Genomic DNA, 17,795 nt, shown 5'->3' on the forward strand with positions numbered 1-17,795 from the left:
AATATTTTAACTTTTCAAAATCTGGCATCTCATTCAGAATTCTTAAGCTTGTTCTGGAATGAAGTTCAATCCAAAATTTAGGTTCTAAATCATTCAAGGGGATTTCATACAAATTTCACTGAAATCCGTGACCTTAAATGGTCATGGATTTCCCTTTCAGAAAAAGGATAGAGCTCACTAAATTGGATAAAGTAATTTGCTATTGCTAAAGGCTAATGGCCCTTACAGCCCAATTCTCCAAAACTTCAGCTGTTCTCTTTCACCAATAGAAATCCATTTTTTCTCCAGTGACTTATAATGTCTCCATTATTATATGAAATTGTATATAGATTTGGGTTATTCCTGGTCTCTTCTGTTTGTGCCTGTTTACTTCATGTGCTGATACCAAAATGTTTTAATTTGGATTTCCTTCAAACCATGGAAAAAAACAGACTTCTCTGAGTATTTGTCAGTAGGAAAGCTGTTGTTCTGTTACCTTCTCTGGCACACCTCCTAGTTTTCTGTATTCTATCTCTCACCACTTCTTTCTTTGTAGTCGCTTCTTACATCTACTCCTTTCATGTCAGTGTTTGCCCGAGTTCCATATTTTGACCATTCTCACTTGACTTGGTTTTCTTATTTTTACTTTATTGTTTTAAAATCCTCACTCAAGGATATGTTTTTATTGATTTTAGAGGCAGGAAGGGGTGGGGGGAGAGAGAGAGAGAGAGAGAGAGGGAGGGAGAGATCACTTGCCTTGCCTTGCCTTCCACACTCACCCTGACCAGGAATTGAACCTGAAATTTAGCCATGTGCCCTGACCAGGAATTGAACTCACAACTGTGGTGTATAGGATGATGCTCCAACACACTAAGCCCCCTGGCCAGGGAAATAAGGTTTTCTTCACTGCATTTTCAGCTGAACCCCTACCTGGCATGCCTTCTATACTTCCTTGTTGAGCCTCAGACATTCTTTTTACTGCCTACTTGAAGTCTCAGAGTCCTGGGGGCTTTCTTAGACCCCTCTGTCTCAACACATTTAAAAAGCTGAGTTGTATATTTTCTACTCCAGACCTGTTCTTTCTCTTTCATTAACTATCTCTGCCAATAGCACCACATCCACAAAGTTATCCCAGTCAACTACCTGAAAACCATCCAATTATTATCTTTACAACCTACATCCTCTTGGATGCAATATCCTCCTGATTCTACTTCTTTGATGTCTTTTGAATCTATTTCCTTTTTCCCACCCCCACTTCCATGGCCTTATTTGAGCCTTTGATCATTCATCTCAGGGGTTACACCAATAGCTTTCTTCCTGGAGTTTTGCTCTATTCCACTGCATTGCTGGGAGTTTTTACAGACACAAAGCTAATTAAGTCACCCTTAAACTACTTCCCTGTCTCTCCATGATTATGATGGAATTTTAAGTGCCAAGGCATGGCATCCAAGGCCCTTCACCATCCAGCCCCTTCCTAGCTCTCCAGACACATTATCTCTGCCCTAGTTTATCAAACACTTGCTTTTCTGAGTGTCCTCTCATGTCAGTGTGCCTTTATAAATCCTGTTCCCTCTACCTGCAACAGTCTCTCTCCTCTGCAAATCCTGCCTTACCTCCCCTGGCCTACCTTAATTACCCAGAAGACTCAGCTTAATGGTTATTTCATTTTTAAAGCTTTCTGACTATAGCTGGATGAAGTGTCCTTTGTTTTACTCACAAAGTGCCTTTGAGCAATCCAATCTGTCATATATTTGATAATGTTTATTTATTACCATCCTTCTCATAGACTTTGAGCTTCTGGAGACAAGGATTCATTTAGGGCCTCCATTGCCTAGCTTAGTGCTTGACATATAGGTCTGTGATGTCCAACATGGCAGCCATTGGCTATATGTGGAAAATTAGACTTTAATTATTTAAAATTAAAAATTCAGTTCTTAAGCCACACAACCCACATATCAAGTGCTTAGTAGCCATACATGGCTACTGGTGACTACTTTGGACAACAGTCCATCATCGCAGTAGGTATGGAATAGTCCATCATCACAGAAAGTTCTGTTCTCTTATACAGCACTGATTTAGGTAGTGCTCAGTAAGTGTTGGTGAGTTAAATGTGAATGAACTATTTTTAATTGAAATTTTTATTGAGCCAGCTACAGATTCACATGTGATCCTAAGAAATAATACAGAGAGATGAGTTTACTCTCTTATTCAGTTTTTCCCAACATCTTGCAAAACCATAGTACACTCTCACAACCAGGATCATGACATTGATACAATTCGATGATCTTACTCAGATATCCCTGATTGTACTTGTGCTTGTTTTTGTGCATTTGTATTTAGTTTTGTACAATTAAGTCATATCTATGTGTTCATACATTTACCACCATAGTTGGGATACTTCCATCAAGATATTCCCATCACCAGAGGAATCCCCCTTTTGCCCTTTCAAAATCATACCCACTTCCTTCTGCACCTCTCTCCCCTTCCCTTAATCCTGAAACCACTAATCTATTCTGCATTTCTAAAATGTTGTCATTTCAAAGTGTCATGTAAATGGAATCATATACTATGCAACCTTCTGGAATTGCTTCCCCCATCCCCAGAGACTCATACAAGTTAATGCATGTATCAATAACCTGTTTCTTTTTATTGCTGATTATTATTTCATAGTATGTGTACCAGAATTTGTTTAACCATACACCTCTTGAAGAATATCTAAACTGTTTTCACCTTTTGACTACCACAAATCAAGCTGCTATGACCATTCTAGTACATGGTTCTGAATATAACTTTTTATTTTTATGCAATAAATCCAAGAGTACAATTGCTGGGCCTTCTGGTAATTGCACACCAAGTTTTACAAGAAACTACCAAACTGCTTTTTCAGAGTGGCTGTACCAACATGTAAATTATCTGATTTCTCCTCATCCTCATCAGCATTTTGTGTTGTCAGTATTTTTTATTTTAGCCAGTCTGATGGGTGTGTAGTGATATTTCATTGTGGTCTCAATTTGAATTTTCCCAATGTCCAATAGATTGATATTTTTTCATGTGCTTTTTTGCCATTGGTGTGTCTTCTTCAGTGAAATGTCTGTTTTTGTCTTTTGACAATTTTCTAATTGGATTTTAAAATTCTAATTGTTATTTATTAACTATTGAGTTTTGGAAATTCTTTATATATCCTAGATGTCAAGATGTGGTTTAGACTTCTGGCCAAGATGGAGGCATAGGTAGACACACTGTGCCTCCTTGCACAACCAAAATAAGGACAACAAAAATTTGAAAATAAAAAACAACCAGAACTGACAGAAAACTGAATTGTATGGAAGTCCGACAACAAAGGAGTTAAAGAAGACACACTCATCAAGACCGGTAGGAGGGACAGAGATGGGCAGCCAGGCAGAGAGGGGTCTCAGCAAGGTGGCACCTGGCAGACCCAGTGAGGCAGCAGATTGTGGAGCAGGGTGACCAAGGCTGCAGCCGGCTGGTAAGGCAACAGCAGGTGGTGCAGATTGGGTGATCCTACATTTATATGCAGATAAACTGGGAGAAATCACTGGGGAGCTAAACAGATTGTGCAACCCAGGGCTCCTGTGTGGGGAAATAAAGACTCAAACAGCTGATTGAAAACACCTGTGGGGGATGAGGCAGCAGCGGGGGAAAGCCCCAGCCTCATAGGAGAGTTCATTGGACAGGCCCACAGGATCTTAGAGCATACACAAGCCCACCCACACGGAAATTATCACCAAAAGAGCCCAACTTGCTTGGGGGTAGTGGGGGAGATGGCTGAAATCCAGCAGAGAGCAGAGAAAGCTCCATTGTTCCCTCTTGGACACCTCCCCTACATACAGCATCACAAGGCAGTGATGGGGGTTACCCCACGCTAGTGAACACCTAAGGCTCCACCCTTAACTATGTAACAGGTACAGCAAGACCAAAAAAAAAAAAAAAAAAATCCAGCTCAAAAGGAAGAACTCATCAAAGCTCCAGAAAAAATACAACTAAGTGATGAAAGGATAGACAACCTAGCAGATGCACAGTTCAAAACACCAGTAATCAGGATGTTCACAAAATTGGTTGAATTTTGTCACAAATTAGATGAAAAACTGAAGGATATGCTAAGGGAAATAAAGAAAAATATACAGGGAACCAATAGTGAATGGGAAGGAAACATGGACTAAAATCAAGGAAACAGAGACTCAAATAAATGGTGTGGACCAGAAGGAAGACGAAACATTCAACCAGAAAAGAAAAAATAAACAAGAATTGAAACAAATGAGGAGAGGCTTGGAAAACTCCAGGACATCTTTAAGTATTCCTAGATCCAAAGTATAGTGTAAAAGGGTGCAGCCAAGAAGGGAGCCTCAAATAGGGATGCGTAATAAGATCCAGAAGAGCCTGGAGATAATTGGCTCCACACCACAGGGCCACACCTGCCCAGAAACTGGCAGCTGTAGCCAATTGGGAGAGGAGTCAGAAATGGGGCTTCAGAGGGAGATTGGCGCTGGGATTTAAACCGAGACGCGGCAGCCATTTGACGCGGGGAGAGCCATGGGCAGCCCTGCAAGAGAGAACCACACAGCCTTAGCAGAGTGAAGACTCTCGCGGCCCTGAGGGAGAGAATCACGCGGCCTTGACGGAGTGGGGACTCCCGTGGTCCGGGGAGAGAGGGCCACGTGCCTTTGCCAGAGTAGGGAGCCCCGCAGCTTTAGGAGATACGGTACTCTGGACTGGGCCAAGGGGGGAGGAAGGAAGGACTGTGTCTGTTTGTGGGTGCTTTAAGGGACTTTGGGATTTCGGTAAAGACATTAGGTCACTACTTTAAGTTAGTATAGCATCAAATAAACATTTCCTTCCCTTTTCACGAATCTCTGGCATTGAGGGCCGTCTTTCCTCTGGCGGCGGACCTAAGGGACCTGGGGGCTTCTTTCAGTAATAGTATATCATCCCAGGCCCCCCTTGTTTGTTCCGAAACAGGTTTCGTCGACCCAGATGGGGCGAAAATTGTCCGGGGCAGACCGACCGCCTCAGGTGCGAGAGAGTGAGACTTCATTTCTCCGCACTCCTCCTGAGGGCGAATGCGCCGCCTTTGACGCCTGGAAAGGTGAAAAGGAAATGAAACGGGGGGGGAGAGAGCAGAGACGTGGAAGTGTTTTGGTTGAAAACTTGGTTTCTGAGTGGGGTTTTTTTTGTTTCTTTTTGGAATAATGGAGCGGGAATTTTGGATAGTGGATCTGGAAATACCTGGTCTTTACGCCATCTGTAACCTTTGCTTGCTTTGTTTGAACTTTTGCTTGCTTTGTCGGAACTGTAAGAGTACTTCTGAGCCAGTCCCTAAGTGGAGCCCATTGGGTAGAATCCTAAGGGATTGGGAGAACTACTGTGTTAAGTCGACATACAAGATTCCCTTGACTAAGCAGTTAATGGCTTCTTCTTGTAACACGGTGTGGCCTACTTATGTTTTGGGTGATGAGCTGAGATGGCCAGTGGATGGTTCTTTGAGTTACTGCATCACTGCTAGACTGAAACAGTATTGCAGGCGGCATGAACTATCGGAAGAGGTATACTGTCTTAATGCATTTATACTATTGCACAACAGCTTGGCGCCAGAGACAGGGGAGCGTGTGATGGTCCAGAAGGGAAAAGTGGTCTCAGAACCCCTCCCTGGTAGTCGAACACAGGAAGAGAGAGAGAATGAGGAGATAAACCTCATTAATGCTCTGAACCCAGGGAATGGGAGCTCGCCGACAGGGGCAACTCCAGTGGTGCTGCGACCGCCCCAAGAGGTGGGGGCCGCCACGACTCCCCAGCCCCTGCAGGCGGGGGAAGCCTCCACCACAGATTCGCGAGTTGGCTCCTTTAGCTATGCTCACCAGCATATGGGAGGGGACCCCTTGGCTCTCGAACCGAGAGCCGGCTGGCCGGCGCCATCTTTACAGGTGGGCGCATCCTGCGTTCTGCCGCCCCCTTCACGGGTGGGAGGGGCCCGCGCACCGCCTGCCTGTGGGGCACCCCAGCCGCAATGGGTGGGGGTCGGCTCTTGGAGTCCCGGTGCCCCAGCAGGTGGGAGGTGCCTGTGCCTTGCTTCCGTCCAGCCCCGTGTGGGTGGGGGGCGTCTCCGCGGGGCACCACCCTCTGCCGGTGGGAGGGGCCCGGCCCCCTCTGCAGGGCGAGGCCTTGGGGCACCACCCTGGGTAGGAGGGAGGGGCCTGGCCCCCTCCGCAGGGTGAGGCCTTGGGGCACCACCCTCCGCAGGTGGGAGGGGCCTCTGAGAGGCCACCACCTTCCCAGCTGGTGGAGGTGTCTACACCTCCAGCCTCCCGTGGGAAGAGAACTACCACTGCTGGGGTGCCTCCCCCTGCACAGGCAGTGGGAGCCACCTCAGTACTGTCTCGTCCCGTAAAGCCAACTGCTCCGCCTCCACCCGCTGAGCAATGTGTCTCACCCTCCGGAACTCGCCAGGGCACCTCCTATAACCGGGGAGCCTCCAGAGGGCTAGCCAGCCAGTACCCTTTGAGGCAATACCCGGTAGGCGGAATAAATGAAGAAGGCCAGCCCGCTGGCTACTGTTGGGCTCATACTCCGTTCTCCACTTCCCACTCACTGAACTGGAGGAATGCCAATCCCTCATATAGGAGTCAGACATGGCTTAACCTCCTTGAGACACTATAGAAAGTGCATATTGGAAGGACTTAGGGAAGGAGTGCCCAAGCAGAGGAGTCTGAATATGATACAGACTCTCCAGCAGAAGCCAGATGAGGATCCTTCTGAATTTCTAGAGAGGATCTATCAGGCATGTAGGAAATGCCCTGACGTTGATCCAGAGGCACCAGAGAACGTGAGAATGGTAAACATGACTTTTATTGGGCAGGGTGCTCCGGGTATCAGGAACAACCTTCAGCGTGTAGACGGAGTACTGGGAATGAGCTCCTCCCGGCTAGTGGACACAGCCTTTCAGGTCCACAATGCCCGGGAAGCAGGGAAGGCAACACGGGCCACCGTGTTTTTGGAGTTAGCCCAGGGAAACCAAAAGAAGTGGGGCCCTAGGGCAGAAAAGGGAAACTCATCGGGTGCCCGCCCCTGGGCCAGGGGCAAAAGGGGCCCTACGGAGAAGAAAGGCGCACCAGGCCGTAATCAATGTGCCCATTGCAAGGAGGAGGGGCACTGGGGGAATGAGTGCCCCCGTCGCAAAAGGGGAAAGGATCCACGGTTAAGAGAGAATGAGGGTTAAATCTGGATGCGAAAATTATGTGTAAAGGTTGTGAAAGTTTTAAACCTGGAGTAGAGGAAACCTGAACTACTTGTTTTATGGTTTCATGAAACAAGAGCAAATTTCTCACATTGGTTTTGTTTCTGATCAGAAACCTGTACCCGAAGACCTAGGAAAGGTCACCTGTAACCGGTTGGGGGGCATGCCTTTGCCACTCGGGACCCAGGAGGGCTCATTTGGGGCTGGCGAGTGCTTCAGCCAGGGGCAAAGGGGGCACGTCTCTGCCAAGAGACCGGCCCTGAAGGAGCATGTCTCTGCGAGGCACCAATGGACGCATTGGTGCAAGAGAATGCTTCTACCTGTGTATTATTCTGGAACTCTAGGTGTTGGATTTCGCTCTGTATCTGCTCTGAAAGGGAAATTGAGGATTCCAGGGAAGGTTGAGACTTCACACTCTGTAGGAAAGTTTTGAGAAGCCCGGTGGATATCAGAAGGAAAAGGATTTTCCTTCACGCTTTGTATTTTTCTCCCTACCTGATCCCTCCAGAATTTGGCATTCTGAAGGAGTGAGCGATAATATAAGGTTTCTTTGCATAAACCCAGTAAGACCAGTCGTTAAGAGTGGTTTTGTTAACCGAGACTTTGGCTGGAATGTCACGCCTGAAGGAGGCATGTATGGGTTCTGGTCGTCACCGGAAAGCCCTGAGGAACTGGGATTGACTCGTGAAGCGAGCGTATGCCCACGAGAAAAGCCTGGTACTTTGTGTTTGGTTGTGTGGTTCATGGCAGTCTTTCCAGGGAAGGAACGAAGGTTGCTTTCCTGAAAGATGGCCAAAGGGAACCTGTAAGCACAACGGAAGCCTCAAGGATTTGAGTGTGACACAACTGGCACAGGCGAAGCCAGATGGCGGATGTGTGGCTCCGCTTCCGTGCCCCAAGGGAGGGTGGGGCGGGCGGACTGAGAAGTCAATCTAAAGGCTCCCTGTGTGAGTTCCAGCCAGGTAGACTCAAGGATCACAAGTGATCCAGGCTGCTCTTGGTGTGTTTATGCAAACGAACAATCAAAATTAAAAGCGGGGCCCAAAGTAGCCCCTTTAATAAGAGTGAGGGTGACCTTAAGGAGAAAACCTATGGTTGGAGGAAAATACAATACTCAGTATTGAACATCAGAAGTGGCGCAACCAACGGTCTTGAAAATTTGCTTTTCGATTTACAGGCACAAAGGATCTGTCAAATTGCCACTGTTAAATATCATTGTGGCAAGGGCCTTGTAACAAGACGTCTTCCCAAAAGACAGTCTCACAGGCACAGAGACCGGCTTGGGAACTTGTGTGTAAATTGACCTGTGTGTTCTTCTGTTTTTGTAGGGCATATGCCTAGAACCTCATTACCTGAGTGGTTGACGGTAATACAGGCCTCACTTAAGGAGCCCAGTTTCATCATGGCCCCCTGAGATTCAACGGTTCGGCTGAACTATGTGGTTGGGCTGGTGAAGGGTTCGGGCGATCCGTGGGCTTCACTTTAGAACTAATTTTGCCTTTTCTGTCTTGATGGCTTGGACAGGAAAGGCCCAGACATCTGAAAGGAGGGAAATCCCTAACATACTCCCCTCAGCCCGAGTAAAGTATAGTGGGCCACAGGAGTTTCGGATAGGCGTAGCGTGCCTTGTACACCTTCCTCCTGATAAGCCAGTCCTTACCTAAGCCCTTGCCTTTGTCATTTAGTGGTTATGATTTAATTGTGCCTCCCACCTTTTTCCAAATCTGTCACCTCCAGAATATGACCAGGGTGCCAACGGTCCAGTAATGCCAGCCGTTGGACACCGAGCCTGAGGCTTCCTGGTGACAGCCAACTGACCAGGATTCTGCAAGGTCCTTCCCCTTCCAGGGAGGACTCCCTCCAGGCTGCATCCCCCACCCCCTTTCAGGGCACCCCTGACCCATGGGTGGGTAGGACAACGTCCATTTCCAGCCGGAAGCAGTTACAAGAAGATGAGACCTTCGTCCATTGTCCTTTATAAGAATGTAAAGTGGGTGCAAATCTGAAAGGAGGGATTGTAACAGGGTGCAGCCAAGAGGGGAGCCTCAAATAGGGATCGGTAACAAGATCCAGAAGGGCCTGGAGATAATTGGCTCCACACCACAGGGCCACACCCGCCCAGGATCTGGCAGCGGTAGCCAATTGGGAGAGGAGTCAGAAATGGGGCTTCAGAGGGAGATTGGCGCTGGGATTTAAACCGAGACGCGGCAGCCATTTGACGCGGGGAGAGCCATGGGCAGCCCTGCAAGAGAGAACCACACAGCCTTAGCAGAGTGAAGACTCTCGCGGCCCTGAGGGAGAGAATCACGCGGCCTTGACGGAGTGGGGACTCCCGTGGTCCGGGGAGAGAGGGCCACGTGCCTTTGCCAGAGTAGGGAGCCCCGCAGCTTTAGGAGATACGGTACTCTGGACTGGGCCAAGGGGGGAGGAAGGAAGGACTGTGTCTGTTTGTGGGTGCTTTAAGGGACTTTGGGATTTCGGTAAAGACATTAGGTCACTACTTTAAGTTAGTATAGCATCAAATAAACATTTCCTTCCCTTTTCACGAATCTCTGGCATTGAGGGCCGTCTTTCCTCTGGCGGCGGACCTAAGGGACCTGGGGGCTTCTTTCAGTAATAGTATATCATCCCAGGCCCCCCTTGTTTGTTCCGAAACAGGTTTCGTCGACCCAGATGGGGCGAAAATTGTCCGGGGCAGACCGACCGCCTCAGGTGCGAGAGAGTGAGACTTCATTTCTCCGCACTCCTCCTGAGGGCGAATGCGCCGCCTTTGACGCCTGGAAAGGTGAAAAGGAAATGAAACGGGGGGGAGAGAGCAGAGACGTGGAAGTGTTTTGGTTGAAAACTTGGTTTCTGAGTGGGGTTTTTTTTGTTTCTTTTTGGAATAATGGAGCGGGAATTTTGGATAGTGGATCTGGAAATACCTGGTCTTTACGCCATCTGTAACCTTTGCTTGCTTTGTTTGAACTTTTGCTTGCTTTGTCGGAACTGTAAGAGTACTTCTGAGCCAGTCCCTAAGTGGAGCCCATTGGGTAGAATCCTAAGGGATTGGGAGAACTACTGTGTTAAGTCGACATACAAGATTCCCTTGACTAAGCAGTTAATGGCTTCTTCTTGTAACACGGTGTGGCCTACTTATGTTTTGGGTGATGAGCTGAGATGGCCAGTGGATGGTTCTTTGAGTTACTGCATCACTGCTAGACTGAAACAGTATTGCAGGCGGCATGAACTATCGGAAGAGGTATACTGTCTTAATGCATTTATACTATTGCACAACAGCTTGGCGCCAGAGACAGGGGAGCGTGTGATGGTCCAGAAGGGAAAAGTGGTCTCAGAACCCCTCCCTGGTAGTCGAACACAGGAAGAGAGAGAGAATGAGGAGATAAACCTCATTAATGCTCTGAACCCAGGGAATGGGAGCTCGCCGACAGGGGCAACTCCAGTGGTGCTGCGACCGCCCCAAGAGGTGGGGGCCGCCACGACTCCCCAGCCCCTGCAGGCGGGGGAAGCCTCCACCACAGATTCGCGAGTTGGCTCCTTTAGCTATGCTCACCAGCATATGGGAGGGGACCCCTTGGCTCTCGAACCGAGAGCCGGCTGGCCGGCGCCATCTTTACAGGTGGGCGCATCCTGCGTTCTGCCGCCCCCTTCACGGGTGGGAGGGGCCCGCGCACCGCCTGCCTGTGGGGCACCCCAGCCGCAATGGGTGGGGGTCGGCTCTTGGAGTCCCGGTGCCCCAGCAGGTGGGAGGTGCCTGTGCCTTGCTTCCGTCCAGCCCCGTGTGGGTGGGGGGCGTCTCCGCGGGGCACCACCCTCTGCCGGTGGGAGGGGCCCGGCCCCCTCTGCAGGGCGAGGCCTTGGGGCACCACCCTGGGTAGGAGGGAGGGGCCTGGCCCCCTCCGCAGGGTGAGGCCTTGGGGCACCACCCTCCGCAGGTGGGAGGGGCCTCTGAGAGGCCACCACCTTCCCAGCTGGTGGAGGTGTCTACACCTCCAGCCTCCCGTGGGAAGAGAACTACCACTGCTGGGGTGCCTCCCCCTGCACAGGCAGTGGGAGCCACCTCAGTACTGTCTCGTCCCGTAAAGCCAACTGCTCCGCCTCCACCCGCTGAGCAATGTGTCTCACCCTCCGGAACTCGCCAGGGCACCTCCTATAACCGGGGAGCCTCCAGAGGGCTAGCCAGCCAGTACCCTTTGAGGCAATACCCGGTAGGCGGAATAAATGAAGAAGGCCAGCCCGCTGGCTACTGTTGGGCTCATACTCCGTTCTCCACTTCCCACTCACTGAACTGGAGGAATGCCAATCCCTCATATAGGAGTCAGACATGGCTTAACCTCCTTGAGACACTATGGAAAGTGCATATTGGAAGGACTTAGGGAAGGAGTGCCCAAGCAGAGGAGTCTGAATATGATACAGACTCTCCAGCAGAAGCCAGATGAGGATCCTTCTGAATTTCTAGAGAGGATCTATCAGGCATGTAGGAAATGCCCTGACGTTGATCCAGAGGCACCAGAGAACGTGAGAATGGTAAACATGACTTTTATTGGGCAGGGTGCTCCGGGTATCAGGAACAACCTTCAGCGTGTAGACGGAGTACTGGGAATGAGCTCCTCCCGGCTAGTGGACACAGCCTTTCAGGTCCACAATGCCCGGGAAGCAGGGAAGGCAACACGGGCCACCGTGTTTTTGGAGTTAGCCCAGGGAAACCAAAAGAAGTGGGGCCCTAGGGCAGAAAAGGGAAACTCATCGGGTGCCCGCCCCTGGGCCAGGGGCAAAAGGGGCCCTACGGAGAAGAAAGGCGCACCAGGCCGTAATCAATGTGCCCATTGCAAGGAGGAGGGGCACTGGGGGAATGAGTGCCCCCGTCGCAAAAGGGGAAAGGATCCACGGTTAAGAGAGAATGAGGGTTAAATCTGGATGCGAAAATTATGTGTAAAGGTTGTGAAAGTTTTAAACCTGGAGTAGAGGAAACCTGAACTACTTGTTTTATGGTTTCATGAAACAAGAGCAAATTTCTCACATTGGTTTTGTTTCTGATCAGAAACCTGTACCCGAAGACCTAGGAAAGGTCACCTGTAACCGGTTGGGGGGCATGCCTTTGCCACTCGGGACCCAGGAGGGCTCATTTGGGGCTGGCGAGTGCTTCAGCCAGGGGCAAAGGGGGCACGTCTCTGCCAAGAGACCGGCCCTGAAGGAGCATGTCTCTGCGAGGCACCAATGGACGCATTGGTGCAAGAGAATGCTTCTACCTGTGTATTATTCTGGAACTCTAGGTGTTGGATTTCGCTCTGTATCTGCTCTGAAAGGGAAATTGAGGATTCCAGGGAAGGTTGAGACTTCACACTCTGTAGGAAAGTTTTGAGAAGCCCGGTGGATATCAGAAGGAAAAGGATTTTCCTTCACGCTTTGTATTTTTCTCCCTACCTGATCCCTCCAGAATTTGGCATTCTGAAGGAGTGAGCGATAATATAAGGTTTCTTTGCATAAACCCAGTAAGACCAGTCGTTAAGAGTGGTTTTGTTAACCGAGACTTTGGCTGGAATGTCACGCCTGAAGGAGGCATGTATGGGTTCTGGTCGTCACCGGAAAGCCCTGAGGAACTGGGATTGACTCGTGAAGCGAGCGTATGCCCACGAGAAAAGCCTGGTACTTTGTGTTTGGTTGTGTGGTTCATGGCAGTCTTTCCAGGGAAGGAACGAAGGTTGCTTTCCTGAAAGATGGCCAAAGGGAACCTGTAAGCACAACGGAAGCCTCAAGGATTTGAGTGTGACACAACTGGCACAGGCGAAGCCAGATGGCGGATGTGTGGCTCCGCTTCCGTGCCCCAAGGGAGGGTGGGGCGGGCGGACTGAGAAGTCAATCTAAAGGCTCCCTGTGTGAGTTCCAGCCAGGTAGACTCAAGGATCACAAGTGATCCAGGCTGCTCTTGGTGTGTTTATGCAAACGAACAATCAAAATTAAAAGCGGGGCCCAAAGTAGCCCCTTTAATAAGAGTGAGGGTGACCTTAAGGAGAAAACCTATGGTTGGAGGAAAATACAATACTCAGTATTGAACATCAGAAGTGGCGCAACCAACGGTCTTGAAAATTTGCTTTTCGATTTACAGGCACAAAGGATCTGTCAAATTGCCACTGTTAAATATCATTGTGGCAAGGGCCTTGTAACAAGACGTCTTCCCAAAAGACAGTCTCACAGGCACAGAGACCGGCTTGGGAACTTGTGTGTAAATTGACCTGTGTGTTCTTCTGTTTTTGTAGGGCATATGCCTAGAACCTCATTACCTGAGTGGTTGACGGTAATACAGGCCTCACTTAAGGAGCCCAGTTTCATCATGGCCCCCTGAGATTCAACGGTTCGGCTGAACTATGTGGTTGGGCTGGTGAAGGGTTCGGGCGATCCGTGGGCTTCACTTTAGAACTAATTTTGCCTTTTCTGTCTTGATGGCTTGGACAGGAAAGGCCCAGACATCTGAAAGGAGGGAAATCCCTAACATACTCCCCTCAGCCCGAGTAAAGTATAGTGGGCCACAGGAGTTTCGGATAGGCGTAGCGTGCCTTGTACACCTTCCTCCTGATAAGCCAGTCCTTACCTAAGCCCTTGCCTTTGTCATTTAGTGGTTATGATTTAATTGTGCCTCCCACCTTTTTCCAAATCTGTCACCTCCAGAATATGACCAGGGTGCCAACGGTCCAGTAATGCCAGCCGTTGGACACCGAGCCTGAGGCTTCCTGGTGACAGCCAACTGACCAGGATTCTGCAAGGTCCTTCCCCTTCCAGGGAGGACTCCCTCCAGGCTGCATCCCCCACCCCCTTTCAGGGCACCCCTGACCCATGGGTGGGTAGGACAACGTCCATTTCCAGCCGGAAGCAGTTACAAGAAGATGAGACCTTCGTCCATTGTCCTTTATAAGAATGTAAAGTGGGTGCAAATCTGAAAGGAGGGATTGTAACAGGGTGCAGCCAAGAGGGGAGCCTCAAATAGGGATCGGTAACAAGATCCAGAAGGGCCTGGAGATAATTGGCTCCACACCACAGGGCCACACCCGCCCAGGATCTGGCAGCGGTAGCCAATTGGGAGAGGAGTCAGAAATGGGGCTTCAGAGGGAGATTGGCGCTGGGATTTAAACCGAGACGCGGCAGCCATTTGACGCGGGGAGAGCCATGGGCAGCCCTGCAAGAGAGAACCACACAGCCTTAGCAGAGTGAAGACTCTCGCGGCCCTGAGGGAGAGAATCACGCGGCCTTGACGGAGTGGGGACTCCCGTGGTCCGGGGAGAGAGGGCCACGTGCCTTTGCCAGAGTAGGGAGCCCCGCAGCTTTAGGAGATACGGTACTCTGGACTGGGCCAAGGGGGGAGGAAGGAAGGACTGTGTCTGTTTGTGGGTGCTTTAAGGGACTTTGGGATTTCGGTAAAGACATTAGGTCACTACTTTAAGTTAGTATAGCATCAAATAAACATTTCCTTCCCTTTTCACGAATCTCTGGCATTGAGGGCCGTCTTTCCTCTGGCGGCGGACCTAAGGGACCTGGGGGCTTCTTTCAGTAATAGTATATCATCCCAGGCCCCCCTTGTTTGTTCCGAAACAGGTTTCGTCGACCCAGATGGGGCGAAAATTGTCCGGGGCAGACCGACCGCCTCAGGTGCGAGAGAGTGAGACTTCATTTCTCCGCACTCCTCCTGAGGGCGAATGCGCCGCCTTTGACGCCTGGAAAGGTGAAAAGGAAATGAAACGGGGGGGAGAGAGCAGAGACGTGGAAGTGTTTTGGTTGAAAACTTGGTTTCTGAGTGGGGTTTTTTTTGTTTCTTTTTGGAATAATGGAGCGGGAATTTTGGATAGTGGATCTGGAAATACCTGGTCTTTACGCCATCTGTAACCTTTGCTTGCTTTGTTTGAACTTTTGCTTGCTTTGTCGGAACTGTAAGAGTACTTCTGAGCCAGTCCCTAAGTGGAGCCCATTGGGTAGAATCCTAAGGGATTGGGAGAACTACTGTGTTAAGTCGACATACAAGATTCCCTTGACTAAGCAGTTAATGGCTTCTTCTTGTAACACGGTGTGGCCTACTTATGTTTTGGGTGATGAGCTGAGATGGCCAGTGGATGGTTCTTTGAGTTACTGCATCACTGCTAGACTGAAACAGTATTGCAGGCGGCATGAACTATCGGAAGAGGTATACTGTCTTAATGCATTTATACTATTGCACAACAGCTTGGCGCCAGAGACAGGGGAGCGTGTGATGGTCCAGAAGGGAAAAGTGGTCTCAGAACCCCTCCCTGGTAGTCGAACACAGGAAGAGAGAGAGAATGAGGAGATAAACCTCATTAATGCTCTGAACCCAGGGAATGGGAGCTCGCCGACAGGGGCAACTCCAGTGGTGCTGCGACCGCCCCAAGAGGTGGGGGCCGCCACGACTCCCCAGCCCCTGCAGGCGGGGGAAGCCTCCACCACAGATTCGCGAGTTGGCTCCTTTAGCTATGCTCACCAGCATATGGGAGGGGACCCCTTGGCTCTCGAACCGAGAGCCGGCTGGCCGGCGCCATCTTTACAGGTGGGCGCATCCTGCGTTCTGCCGCCCCCTTCACGGGTGGGAGGGGCCCGCGCACCGCCTGCCTGTGGGGCACCCCAGCCGCAATGGGTGGGGGTCGGCTCTTGGAGTCCCGGTGCCCCAGCAGGTGGGAGGTGCCTGTGCCTTGCTTCCGTCCAGCCCCGTGTGGGTGGGGGGCGTCTCCGCGGGGCACCACCCTCTGCCGGTGGGAGGGGCCCGGCCCCCTCTGCAGGGCGAGGCCTTGGGGCACCACCCTGGGTAGGAGGGAGGGGCCTGGCCCCCTCCGCAGGGTGAGGCCTTGGGGCACCACCCTCCGCAGGTGGGAGGGGCCTCTGAGAGGCCACCACCTTCCCAGCTGGTGGAGGTGTCTACACCTCCAGCCTCCCGTGGGAAGAGAACTACCACTGCTGGGGTGCCTCCCCCTGCACAGGCAGTGGGAGCCACCTCAGTACTGTCTCGTCCCGTAAAGCCAACTGCTCCGCCTCCACCCGCTGAGCAATGTGTCTCACCCTCCGGAACTCGCCAGGGCACCTCCTATAACCGGGGAGCCTCCAGAGGGCTAGCCAGCCAGTACCCTTTGAGGCAATACCCGGTAGGCGGAATAAATGAAGAAGGCCAGCCCGCTGGCTACTGTTGGGCTCATACTCCGTTCTCCACTTCCCACTCACTGAACTGGAGGAATGCCAATCCCTCATATAGGAGTCAGACATGGCTTAACCTCCTTGAGACACTATGGAAAGTGCATATTGGAAGGACTTAGGGAAGGAGTGCCCAAGCAGAGGAGTCTGAATATGATACAGACTCTCCAGCAGAAGCCAGATGAGGATCCTTCTGAATTTCTAGAGAGGATCTATCAGGCATGTAGGAAATGCCCTGACGTTGATCCAGAGGCACCAGAGAACGTGAGAATGGTAAACATGACTTTTATTGGGCAGGGTGCTCCGGGTATCAGGAACAACCTTCAGCGTGTAGACGGAGTACTGGGAATGAGCTCCTCCCGGCTAGTGGACACAGCCTTTCAGGTCCACAATGCCCGGGAAGCAGGGAAGGCAACACGGGCCACCGTGTTTTTGGAGTTAGCCCAGGGAAACCAAAAGAAGTGGGGCCCTAGGGCAGAAAAGGGAAACTCATCGGGTGCCCGCCCCTGGGCCAGGGGCAAAAGGGGCCCTACGGAGAAGAAAGGCGCACCAGGCCGTAATCAATGTGCCCATTGCAAGGAGGAGGGGCACTGGGGGAATGAGTGCCCCCGTCGCAAAAGGGGAAAGGATCCACGGTTAAGAGAGAATGAGGGTTAAATCTGGATGCGAAAATTATGTGTAAAGGTTGTGAAAGTTTTAAACCTGGAGTAGAGGAAACCTGAACTACTTGTTTTATGGTTTCATGAAACAAGAGCAAATTTCTCACATTGGTTTTGTTTCTGATCAGAAACCTGTACCCGAAGACCTAGGAAAGGTCACCTGTAACCGGTTGGGGGGCATGCCTTTGCCACTCGGGACCCAGGAGGGCTCATTTGGGGCTGGCGAGTGCTTCAGCCAGGGGCAAAGGGGGCACGTCTCTGCCAAGAGACCGGCCCTGAAGGAGCATGTCTCTGCGAGGCACCAATGGACGCATTGGTGCAAGAGAATGCTTCTACCTGTGTATTATTCTGGAACTCTAGGTGTTGGATTTCGCTCTGTATCTGCTCTGAAAGGGAAATTGAGGATTCCAGGGAAGGTTGAGACTTCACACTCTGTAGGAAAGTTTTGAGAAGCCCGGTGGATATCAGAAGGAAAAGGATTTTCCTTCACGCTTTGTATTTTTCTCCCTACCTGATCCCTCCAGAATTTGGCATTCTGAAGGAGTGAGCGATAATATAAGGTTTCTTTGCATAAACCCAGTAAGACCAGTCGTTAAGAGTGGTTTTGTTAACCGAGACTTTGGCTGGAATGTCACGCCTGAAGGAGGCATGTATGGGTTCTGGTCGTCACCGGAAAGCCCTGAGGAACTGGGATTGACTCGTGAAGCGAGCGTATGCCCACGAGA

The 17,795-nt window shown here is 50.6% G+C and overlaps 1 long non-coding RNA gene across 1 annotated transcript in view; it reads left to right on the forward strand.

Moving 5' to 3' along the window:
- The first annotated feature begins 13,561 nt into the window (after positions 1-13,561).
- The window catches only part of LOC118496907, an 8,151-nt gene continuing 3,917 nt past the window's right edge, over positions 13,562-17,795 (forward strand). Inside the window, exon 1 of the long non-coding RNA XR_004899466.1 lies at positions 13,562-13,809. This is a non-coding gene — a long non-coding RNA (uncharacterized LOC118496907). The remainder of the gene's footprint in view (positions 13,810-17,795) is intronic.

The sequence above is a fragment of the Phyllostomus discolor genome, chromosome 9 (assembly GCF_004126475.2).
Source record: "Phyllostomus discolor isolate MPI-MPIP mPhyDis1 chromosome 9, mPhyDis1.pri.v3, whole genome shotgun sequence".
NCBI lineage: Eukaryota > Metazoa > Chordata > Mammalia > Chiroptera > Phyllostomidae > Phyllostomus > Phyllostomus discolor.